The sequence below is a fragment of the Callorhinchus milii genome, unplaced genomic scaffold (assembly GCF_018977255.1).
Source record: "Callorhinchus milii isolate IMCB2004 unplaced genomic scaffold, IMCB_Cmil_1.0 Scaffold8, whole genome shotgun sequence".
Taxonomy (NCBI): domain Eukaryota; kingdom Metazoa; phylum Chordata; class Chondrichthyes; order Chimaeriformes; family Callorhinchidae; genus Callorhinchus; species Callorhinchus milii.
Window position 1 is genome coordinate 22,514,879 of NW_024704749.1, and position 12,152 is coordinate 22,527,030.

At 49.2% G+C, this 12,152-nt stretch overlaps 1 protein-coding gene across 1 annotated transcript in view; it reads right to left on the reverse strand.

Annotated features, from left to right (window-relative positions):
* Positions 1-12,152, reverse strand: part of LOC103190780 (LIM/homeobox protein LMX-1.2) — a 35,601-nt gene that overhangs the window by 11,513 nt on the left and 11,936 nt on the right. The window lies entirely within an intron of this gene.

Here is a 12,152-nt window from a genome sequence, read left to right on the forward strand (position 1 = left end):
TATTATTTTTTCAAGGGATTATTACACCTGGAAAGCAATCCGTCAATCGGGTTACCTACTTACTGCTGGGTAAACAGAGGCGTGTGGAGTGAGGAAACGTGCTCAACGCTTTGTCCTGCCCAGGAAACGAACCCGGGTCTCTCGCCACTTTCGAGGCGAGAGCTCTAAGCACTCACCTACAGGACTCCATATACTGTAAAGTGGATTGACTGTGTACTGTGGGTGAAACGTGGCAGCCATTTGCGCACAGCAGTGTACCACAAACAGTCGTGGGTTGAGATAGCCGTACTCTTTAAAAATATCCATACAAATATTTTGATTTGATAACCCATCACCTTGTTTTCTTCTCTCTCTCTTTCTCTCTCCCTCTCTCTCTCTCTGTCTCTCTGTCTGTATGCCTGATCCTCTTTATTAATTTGAATTTCCCCACTGTCTGCACACACCACGACCTGCATTATTAGAGGGATTAAAAGCGCTTCATACTCCGAGAGTGAAACAGGAGAAGAAAGAGTTGGGGGGGAGAGTAAAAAAAAAATATACTGTTTATTCGTATGAAAGCAGAAACAGCTGTAAACATTTTGCTTTGATGAAGGAAGGACGGACGGACAGACAGAAGCCTGAGCGATGCCTGCGGGCGCAAACCCACTGTGTGTCAATCATTAAGGGAAGAATGTAAGGTGTATACAGGGTCAGTGGAAGGCCACTGGCCATATCAAAGGCCTTGGGGGTCCCGGGGAGCACAGCATGGCTTGTGGGACTCAGCATTTACAGGCTATATCGCCTCCTGACCTTTGGCCTGCCCAGGCACCTCTCTGGCTAGCCTTAAGCCGGAGTCCCGGCTGCTGACACACAAGATGGCACTGCTTGAGTTCTGAGGGGTTTCTCTCTCTCTCTCTCTCTCTGACTCGCTCGCTCGCTCGCATGCTCTCTCTCTCTCTCTCTCTGTCTCTGCCTTTGTCTCACTCTTTCTCCTATTTCATTCTCTCTCTCTCTCTCTCTCTCCCCGTGTCTCTCTCCCTCTTTATCTCCTCTTTCTCTCTCCCTCGCTCCTGCTCTCTCTCTCTCTCTCTCGCTCGCTCGCTACCTCTCTTGATCTCGCTCTGTCTCTCTCCCACTCTCTTCTGCTCTCTCGCTCTACCTCTCTCCCTGGCTCTCCCTTTCTATCTCCTTCTCTCGCTCTCTCTCTCTCTGTCTCCCCCTCTCTCCCTCTCTCTCCTGAAGCCAGTCGCTGCGAGTCGCTGAAACTCACACAGCGAGGACCCAACCAAAGGCAAACTTCACGCTGAGACCCTCCCACCCACACACCCCATACACAGGCCAGCACCCAGGGGGTGAGCTTTCAGTCACGACACCCCAACCTCTGGACCTTCCTTCTCTACCCCCTCCACCACCCACCCCACCCGCTGTCCTGTGTGAAGTGCGTTGCATCAACACAAGTTGATGTTAAATGGTTTTCATTAATTGGCTGCCGTGTTTCACCGATGAAATATACAGTCAACTCACTTTACAGTAGGTCCCGTGAAGTGCTTTGAGACACCTCAACGACCTGATACAGCGTTATATCAAGTGCGAGCATTATATCATTTATTATTAGTATTATTTTCTCTGTGAAAGTCAGACTTTCCGATGATACCTCGCAGACAGGTCAGAAAACAGCCTCGAAGGCCCCTCCTGCTCTCTTAAAAGCACAAAGCTGAATTATACTTAATCACTGCCTGGTTCTTACTGAATTAACATACGTTTACATATTAATGAGCCTCAAATTGTGGTGCTTTGTTTTTCCAATTAAGATCCCAGCAGGTGTAAATCAGCCCGATCTGACTGAAACACCCAGTTACTCTGGCCCACAGCAACGCGTCCAATAATCACATTTCAAATCTGTCCCTTATTATATCCTTAATCATCTCTTTTGCATTACAGCCGAAAAACGATACGTTATTCATTCTCTCTCTCTCTCTCTCTCTCTTGCTCTCTCTTTCTCTCTTCCCCACCGTTTCCTCTATTAGACAATAAAACGCAGCCGGAACATTCTCTGTCTGCTGTCGAATTAATGCTCACCCTGACGGCGTTTTGGGACGGGGCCTTTCACGTCGAGAGGGTGTCCCGTTCCAAAGCGCTTCGCAGGGCTCACCGTGAAGCGCAGTGACTGTGCGGTTTGCGGGCGAAAAGCGGCAGCCGGTTTTACGCACAGCAACGTTCCCTGCAACCGGCCGTTAAGCTAGCAAGTGAGCGCTTTTATTTGGGGGGAATTAACGTCCTTCCGGCCTCAGTCGCTTGTGCTCCTCACCTCCTGCATCGGGACGTGAGCACACAGTGTAATAATACTGATGATAATGGCGTCTTATCACGTTGTTGAGACGTCTCAAAGCGCTTCACAGGATATACTGTAAAGTGGAGTCACTGTATACTTTGTGGGTGAAACGCAGCAGCCAATTGCGCACAGCGGCGACCCCCACAGACAGTCTACGCTGACTCTCCAGTGCAGTGCTGTGCAGGGCAGACTGCATTGGCAGAGCTGCTGTGGCGATTAATATCCATTTAATAACGGCTCTGAGAGAGACGCATGCAGGAGACAGCACTCAACAGCGCAAACCCCTTTATTAAGGTCATCTTCCAATGCCCCCACCCTTAGCCCTCCACCCTCTCTCTGATCCCAACCCCCAGCTCGGGGGCAACCCCTCATTGTCCAGCGTCTTGGGACATCCTCCCGATGTGAAAGCCGCTGTGTAAATGCAATTAGTCGTCGTCGTTGTTGTTGTTGACTCCAAGGGAAGAATGCTTGATAACGATTCATCTTTGCCCCATTAATCTGTTTTCGGGCTGGGGCGAGTGGGGGGGGGGGTGGAGAGGAGGAAGGGAGAGGGGGGATAGAATGCGACAACCAGCTCCCAAACCAGCGCCATTGTAACATCTGTAGCTTGTGAATCCAGCTGTGTAAACAGTGTGTGTCCGTTACCTGGTATCCAGATAACCCGACTGTTTATTCTCGCTCGGGCAAAGCACACACACAGCACATTTCAGCGCCCTGCGCTGGGTTCCCAGGCAGGAAGTGCACTGAAGGATCACTTTCCAAAATGTTGGAATATCTCGGATCCCACGCACCCTGAGAGCCAATCCTCCTCCCTCTCCTCTGTCTAAATAATCCCTCCAAAAAATAAAAATAATAATACTAATAATAATTTGCTCTCTCAATCCACGACTGCCGTGCGCAATTAATTGGCTTCACAGGAGATACTATAAAAACGCACAGTCACTCCACTTGATCCTGTGAAGCGCTTTGAGGCGTCTCGACGACGTGATACGGCGTTATATCAAATGCAAGGACTGTTATTATTAAATCTATACACAGGAAATTCCTGATAACTCGTCACTCCAAGGGTAAAAGGGCTCAATGATGAGTTATCAGGAGCGGCGAGTTGTGTGTTTGTGTAAATAATAAAAATAATAATCCTTGCATTTGATACAGCGCCTTATCACGTCTTCGAGACGTCCCAAAGCGCGTAATAGTGAATTTGACTGTATATTTTGTGGGTGAAAAGTCACTGTTGCTAATTATTATTGTCCCAGACCTTTAAAGATTCCTGTGCCATGATTCGAAAAGAGAAGAGAGTCTCTCTCTCTCTCTCTCTCTGTGCACTGGATGATAATTCACCCTCGAGACTGTTTCACTTCCCTTTCGATGCTCCTCACAGGAGGTTCCTTCCTACATATCAGTGGATTCCTCCACAAGTTACCGTTTGTAGCCTGGATACCTGCTACCTCAGCTGGAGGCTTTGTGCTGGGAGCTGACCCTCAGATTGGAAGCGTCTGAGGCTCTGAATTCAAAATAAACAGGAAATCCTGTGGGTTTCTCCTTTAGAAAGCAAAATATTTCACATTGTTCCTCGGTGCAGCATCTCATCAGGTAGAAGCCTGACATCGAGAGTCATGTTAATGGCATTTCCATGGCGATTGCTTTCACTGTTGTAACCTTGTCATAAGCATTTTCCTGAGGGTGGGGGTGATGTGTGGTGGGAGGGGGGGAGGTGGGGGTGGATAGGAGTGTCTCTCGCGTCCCCATCCTTAAATCATTTGGAGTCCTGTAGTGATTAGAGCACTCGCCTCGCAAGCGAGAGGATCTGGGTTTGATTCCCGGGGCAGGACGAAACCTTAGCCAAGTTTAACTACTGCACACGCTCGCCTCTGTTTACCCAGCAGTAAGTAGGAACTCGGTTGTTAGTCGATTGGCGCATCGCTTTCCGGGGGTAATAACCTTCCAAAAAAAAATGTTGGTCACTCAATCCACGACTCGCTGCTGTGCGCAATTGACTGCTGCGATTCGCCCACAAAATATAGTCACTCCAATTAACAATATGTTCTGAGCCGTCTCAACGATGTGATAAGAAGCAATATTAAAAGCAAGGATTATTTTATTATTATTATTATCATTATAACATGAGGCCAGAGCCCTTCTGCACCGTTCATTCAATAATAAAAAAATTCCCCGGTGAACAGAGGCTAATGGGCAATAAATGTGATGGGAAATTAACAGTACCCATAACACACGCTTACACAACACGCTCACCCGCGCACATACACAAAACACACACATGCATACACGTGCATGCTGACACGCATGCACTCTCTCTCTCGCGCGCGCGCACACACACACACACGTGTACACACACATGCCCAGCCAACACACACACACCATTGTTTATCCTAAATTTGAAAACACACACAAAAAAAATCAATCCCTTTATGATTAAGAGCCGCAGATGGCTTTAAAACAATATCTCAGGATTTCAAAGGATTAAAACCAGATTAAAATGAAGAAATAGCGGTAGAGTAAAGCCTGCGTTGCTACATGGAGACGGAATATCTCAGGGCTGGTGGGTCTTATGAAGCCCCTGATTGTGTGTGTGTGTGTGTGTGTTTTGTGTGGTTCAGTGCGAGCCCACGGGTTATTACTGCAGCTTTTGTGTTCACTGTGACTCAGCTCCCCTTTATTGGAAAATTCCATCGTTGGGCAAGAAACATGACCTCCTGGAACTGAAAAGGTTACAGTCGCTGAGACGGTGCCTAGGTTTTAGACATACAGACAGTTAGCGGGGGGAAGGAATCTGGAATCCCGTAGCGTAGTGGTTTGCAAGCTCGCCTCGTAAGCGAGAGGATCTGGGTTCGATTCCCCAGCAAAGCGAAACCTTACGCAAGTTTCCTTACTCCACCCGCCTCTGTTTACACTGCAGTAAATAGGAACCCGCTTGTTAGTCGATTGGCGGATTGTTTTTCCGGGGGTAATAATCCTTTCATGAAAAAAAATCTTTGGTCGCTCAATCCACGACTGTTTGAGGGACACTACTGCATTCATTTGATGGCCGCGTTTCATCCCACAAACTATACAGTCACTACACTTTACAATATTTCCTGTGAAGCGCATTGAAATGTCTCAACTAAGTGATAAGGTGCTGTATTATTATTATTATTATTATTATTATTATTATTATTATTATTATTATTATTATTATAACATGAGGCCAGAGCCCATCTGCACCGTTTATTCAATAATAAAAAAATTCCCCGGTGAACAGAGGCTAATGGGCAATAAATGTGATGGGAAATTAACAGTTCCCATAACACACGCTTACACAACACGCTCACCCGCGCACATACACAAAACACACACATGCACACACGTGCATGCTGACACGCATGCACTCTGTATAACATAGCACCTTATCACTTCGTTGAGACGCTTCAAAGCTGTAAAACGCTTCGAAATAATACTAATAACCTTTGCATTTGACACGGCATCTTATCACATCATCAAGGCGTCAGATGTATCAAAGCGCTTCACTGTACGGTGCAGTGACTGTGTGTTTTGTGGGCGAAATGCAGCAGCTGGTATGCACACAGCAACGTTCCACAAACAAGGCGTGGACCAACTTGGGGGAATTTGTCGGGCAGGCACCAGGAGAGAGAGAGAGAGAGAGAGAAACTCCCTTCTCTTTTCCGATAGTGCCATGGGAGATATTTTCTCCCCTTTGACTCAGTCGGTTTCTTATTCAGTTTCTCATTCTTCTATCCTGTGTTCACACGAAGCACAAAGTGCTGAGAGGCTATTGTAAACACCCCCAGCGTGCTCGCTCGCTGGCTCAGTGTACCCAGACGTGGGCGCTCTGTTTAACTACAGTCTGAGACATCTCCAAGTCTTTGACAAATATCCATTGCTCGTTTTCTCTCCGCTGAAAAGACTTGAAAACCCATTTTATTTTCACAGCCACCCACTCCCTCCCTCCAGCAAATAAAACCAGAGCTGGCCCCAGGCTAGAGAAACAATGTGAAATGAACTCACAGCAAATGCTATCTTCCGGGGTGTAATAATCTCTCCGCCCTCCGACCCCACCCCCCCCCCACCGCCCGCCCTGCAAAAAAAATTAACGTGATCACTCAATCCGCGGCTGTTTGTGGGGGTCGCTGCTGTGCGCAATTGGCTGCCGTGTTTCACCTACAAAATACACAGTCACTACACTTTACAATATATCCCGGGAAGCGCTTTGAGACGTCTCAACAACGTGATGGGGGGGGTGGGGGGTGGGGGGGGCTGTGTCAAAGGATTCTTCTTCTTCTTATCTTCCACAAAAGTCGAGATAAACTTGGATGCAGGAGGAGGGTGAGGAGGGAGCGAGGGCTCGGATGAAGGAACATAGAGTCGTAGAGTTTTAAAGCAAACTCGCACACACTGCCCTTTGGTGCTCTGGGATATTTGGCTTTCACAAGGTGCACGATTATTCAGGAGGGGGGACGTTGACGGGTGTGCTGGGGTGAGGTGGGGGGTTACGGGGTGGGGGGTTACGGGGTGTTTGTAATGTAAAGCGGTGTTAAAGTTAGAGGCGGGGGATGTGGGAACGGCAGACACCAGCTGTGACTGTGTACAGAGGCTGCTTGCTCTGAGGCAGGGAGAGCGCCTAGAAACTCTCTCCAGGATGTGCGGCTTGTGTGGGTGGTGGATGGGGGGGTGGTGGATGGGGAGGTGGTGGATGGGGGTGGGGGGTGGGGGAAGTGAGGAGGGAGGCTGGGAGCATTGCTTTCCTCTCCCCCCTTGATTCTGTGCTCTGGCACGAGGGGCAGGGGGGAGCACAAATATGTCTGTGTGGGGTGGGGTGGAGGGGGGGGGGGGGAAGAGGGTCCACAGACCTGGGGGTGGGGTAATCCTTTCAGTTTTTTTAACTAAAACAATTTTTTGTAAATTATGTTTTTTTTTACGCGCTGTTTAGACACAATACGCACCTTGTTTTAACCGAAGCAAATACATATATCTCTGTTGTCAAATTACTGTGAAGCTTCGTCATGAGTTCAGGTGGATGTTGATGATAAGAATAATATTCCCGACATTTGATACAGCGCCTGTTTCCCCCACAACACACATAGTCACTACACTTTACAGTGCATCCTGAGAAGCGCTTTGGGACGTCTCAACGGTGTGATAAGGTGCTGTATCAAATGCAATGATTATTAATATTATTCTCATCATTTCAGCTCATCGCAACACCTCAAAGCGCTTCGCAGGGATATTACTGTAAAATGCTGCCACTGAGTTTGGTAGACAAACTCGGCAGCCAATTTGCACGCAGATGTTACATCCCACAGACATGCTTCCAAGTCGGAGGGTTTGGGTTCCAGATACACATTGAGGTCCCAGTCTCGGCTGACACTCCAGTGCCTTGCTGGGGGAGAGCGCTCTGAGACGCTAACCTGCAATGGAGGGCACCATCTAAGTGCAAGTTGCTGTTGTTGTTGTTTTGGGGGCAGTGCAGTCACACTCGCACTTTGGCCTCGGTAATAAAGTGAGTCCCGGGCGCTTTGCAGTCTGTAACACAGACTATTGACCATTTCTCTTTTTCTTCTGCTTGGCGACAAAGTGCTGATGCGCAGAGGGATTCCTGACAAAAACACTGCGTTTCCGTAGCAGTGCCACGATCTCGGGGGAACGGATGGTGTGTGTGCGCGCGTACAAAACACACAGTCACTACATTTGACAGTGAATTCTGTGAAGCGCTTTGAGACTTCCTCCTACCGTGAAAGGTGCCATGTCAAATGTGTGTGAGGATTATTATTATTATTATTGTTTCTAAACCATTTAGGATTTGAATCACCTCTGGTAAGTTCTCCTGCGGACTCCAACCCATCCATGTCCGCCTTTCCTGTCTTGCCGCAGGATCTTTAACATCCAGCACCAAGAACAGGCAGACCCAAGACACCAGTTTAAAGGCTCATCTAGAAATACACTCGCTCAACCCATGACTGTTTGGGGGACACTGCTGTGCGCAATTGGCTGCCGCGTTTTGCCCACGAGAAAACACACACGGCCAATTCACTTCACAGCATATTTTGTGAAGCTCTTTGAGACGTCGCAACCATGTGATAAGGCCACAGGCTGTCATTGAGGTCTGGGGAGCCTCGGGGTGAGTGGGGAGGGAGGGGGGAAGTGGGGAGGGGGGATGTGGGGGTCCCATTTACATACTGTCCGCAGCAAAACAATCAAACGCAAGCGAGGGCCGATGGAAATATGACATCGCCATTCAAACCATAATGACCAACAAATTGGATTTGGCTGTCTCTCCGTGAAATGAATTTGTCACACTCCCATCTGTTCCCAATTACACATGATCTCCATAAAACATACATCCTCACAGGGGCGGGGGGGGGAGACAAACCACACGGGAACAAGGTTTGGGGACCTAATAATAATAATACTAATAATAATATTTCTTGCACTTGATATCGCACCTCATCACCGAGGCGTCTCTCAAAGAGCTTCACAAAATATATTGTAAAATGCACAGTCACTCCACTTTACAATACAATAATAATAAAAATAATAATCCTTGTATTTGACATAGTGCAAAAAAAAATGTGGGTATTCAATCCACGACTGTTTATGGGACGCTGTGCGCAATTGGCTGCCATGTTTCACCCACAAAATACACAGTCACTACAGCTTACAGTGTATCCTGTGAAGCGCTTTGAGACGTCTCGAAGACGTGATAAGGCGCTGTGTCAACTGCAAGGGTTATTATGCTTATTATTATTGTTAAAGTGGAGTGACTGTATCTTGAACCTTCTTTTCCTCGTGATGGAGTAGGTGTTCGGTTCGTGGGGGAGGGGGTGGGGTGGGTGGGAGGGGTGCAGGGTGGGTGGGAGGGGTGCAGGTGTCACCCAGCTAATAGGTCGTGTCTCAAGTGTCTGACATGACAGTGTTGCCCACCCACTCCTAACCCCCAACCCCCCCCCAGCTGTGGGTGTTGATGCCGTCCATCCAAAAAAAAAAGTGGGGGGAAGGGGGAAACAAAACATCAACAGGAAAGGTTTTGAAATGGGGATTCTTTTTCTCCCCCCACCCGCCCGCCCACACAAATGCTCCCACCACCGGCACGGAACCTCAGGCCAGTGGGGTCTAACGGGGTGATTTATAGAGAACGCAGGTTCACTGACAGGATGTGAAGGGAGCAAGAGGGAAGGGATTAGTGGGGAGATTAGCATGAAAAATGTATTTGAATCTGTGACCAGCCCCCACCCCCCCCACTCCCTTTCCCCCCCCACCCACCACACCACACGGGCTGACTGGAGATTAGCAGGTGTTATGCGGAGAGAGCTTTTGTGCCGCAAAGTTACGCCGGCAAAACAAACATGTCTCTGGCTTTGATGAGCTGGATAGGAATCTGTGAGAGTTGCCATGGAAGTTTAGCAAGCACTGAGCCATGTGGCCTCTCACACAAACACAGCAGCGGGTTCAACTCAACCCCTCATCTCCTCTCGACCAGACTGTGTCTGACCCACAGAAAAAAATATATTGCCCACCCCCCACCACCCCTACCCCCCCCCTCACCCCTATCCCCATTGTGCTGTAAAGGTTATTTTTAAAGTGTTTTTGTCTCGTTAAAACTTTTTGCTTATCGATTGACACCCCTCCCTCCCTCCCATTTAATTTACGTCTCAAAGCACTTCGCAGGACACGCTGTAAAGTGTTAATGACTGCGTATTTTGTGAGCGAAACGCCGCAGCCAATTTGCGCACGGCAATGTCCCAGAAACGGTCGTGGGGTGAGTGACCGATTTCTGGAGAAATATTTTATGTGAGTTGAACACTTTGGGGGCTGATAACACCTCATGTCTTTACCTCTCAAGTCTGCATTTCTTTTAAGAAAAAACACACCAAAAATCTTTTTTTTAAAACAAATAACTTGAGGGTTATTGAAAAATAAAATGGGGCATTCAGTGTGCAGCGAGTGAGCGAGAGAGAGAGAGAGAAAGAACGAGAGACAGAGAGAGAGAGCGTGAGTCAGAGAGAGAGCGTGAGACAGAGAGAGAGCGTGAGACAGAGAGCGTGAGACAGAGAGAGAGCGTGAGACAGAGAGAGCGAGAGAAAGAGAGTATGAGACAGATAGAGAGCTAGAGAGAGAGAAAGTGTAAGAGAGAGAGCACATGAGACAGCGAGAAAGAGAGAGAGAGAGAGAGGGGGTGAGATAGAGACAGAGAGAGAGAGTATGAGTGAGAGAGGCACACATAGAGAGGGAGAGAAGACAGGGAGAGCAATCAATCAGGAATGCAATCGCACTGGTTTGGCTCCCAAACAATTTGATAATTCGCTAATCGTTGGGGAAAATAAGGATCATCAAATCCTATTAAATAATTGCTGGCGTCTTACAATCAATCACCGTTTGTCCGCTAATAAAATAAAATACCAGCTCCCGTGATAACAAGCAAACCCCCCCTACCCCCACCACCCCCTTAACACAGCAGCTCTGCACTGGGCTCTCACGTTGACTCTCTGCTCAGCTCAGAAGCTTGGCGTGAAGCGAGTCGTTGAAATAACGTTAGTTGCTCAGGGTTCCTCCCCACCCCCCGATTATCATCGGTTCAGCCGACCTCGAAAGGACTTTTTGGGGGGCTTTCCTAAAATTGCCTGGACTCGGGATGAGGTGGACAGTGATTAGCGAGATCCATCTCATAGAGATTTACAGCACAGAATAAGAATAAGAATAATCCTTGCATTTGGTGTAGCGCCTTATCACACCATCAGGACGTCTCAAAGCGCTTCACAGGATACACTGTAAAGCGGAGTGACTGTGTATGGGGGTGGTGGGGTGGCAGGGGGGTCTGTGGGAGAGAGAGATTGCCCAGGGATCTTTTAACGTCCACCCGATCGGGCACAGACGGGGCCTGGGTTTGACATCTCGTCCTCAGTCAGCAATGAATAGGTGGAGGGTGGGGGAGAGGTGGTTTAGCTGGAGGGCTTGTCACTGTTACAGCCACTGTCTTGGTGAGATGCTGGTGGGGTCATGTGTTTTTTTTTGTTCTGCGTCCATTTCAACAGCCCAGCAACTGAATTGGATGAGTTAGGAAATGGAACCACCCACCCACCCAGCACCTGGGTAGCTTTTGTTAGCCTTGGGGGCGGGAGAGAAGAGGGGAGGTGAGGGGGGAGATATGGGCCAGGGCCTGGGGGCTCCCTGCCCTGGAACCAAACCTCTGTCACCCCGGGGAATAGGGAGGAGATGATACGAAGGCCACCACGCACCCCACCCCCCCCCCCCCCAACCCGCCCCCCGTCTGGCCGTCAATCCCACCCTCTCAATAGCCACACGTGCACAACCAGCTGTGTTGCAAGGTGTGTTAGCGGGAGGGGGCGGGTACGTGAGGCGGGGGAGGGGGGATGGGAGTGGGGGGGTGGGGCAGGGGGAGTTGGGGGAATTGGGGGGAGGGGGGGGAAAACGCCAACGACTGACAATGGGCTATTGTGGGGCGTGAAATGTTGAGATTCATGACCACTTTGGGGCGATTGACAGAGATTGTCTGGCTGTCGCTCGCTGCCCATTTGCAGCTGCACATGTCCCTCTGCAAGTCGCGGCCATAATGTGCAGCATAAAAGGCTCCCGCTCTCCGCCACGCTCCACATTGTTCACTTTTGCTCCATAAACTGCGCAGCTGAATTCAGACCCTCAGCCTCACTCCAGCCGGCAGCCCCTCTCCCAGCCCCCACTCCCCCACCACCACCCCACACCTCCCCCCACCACCCCCCACCTCACAACACTTACCCCTCCAACACTGTCCTCCCCCTCCAACATCTCTACATAGTCGCCACTGCTCAACTGGAGTCCTGCAGCTCAGGGG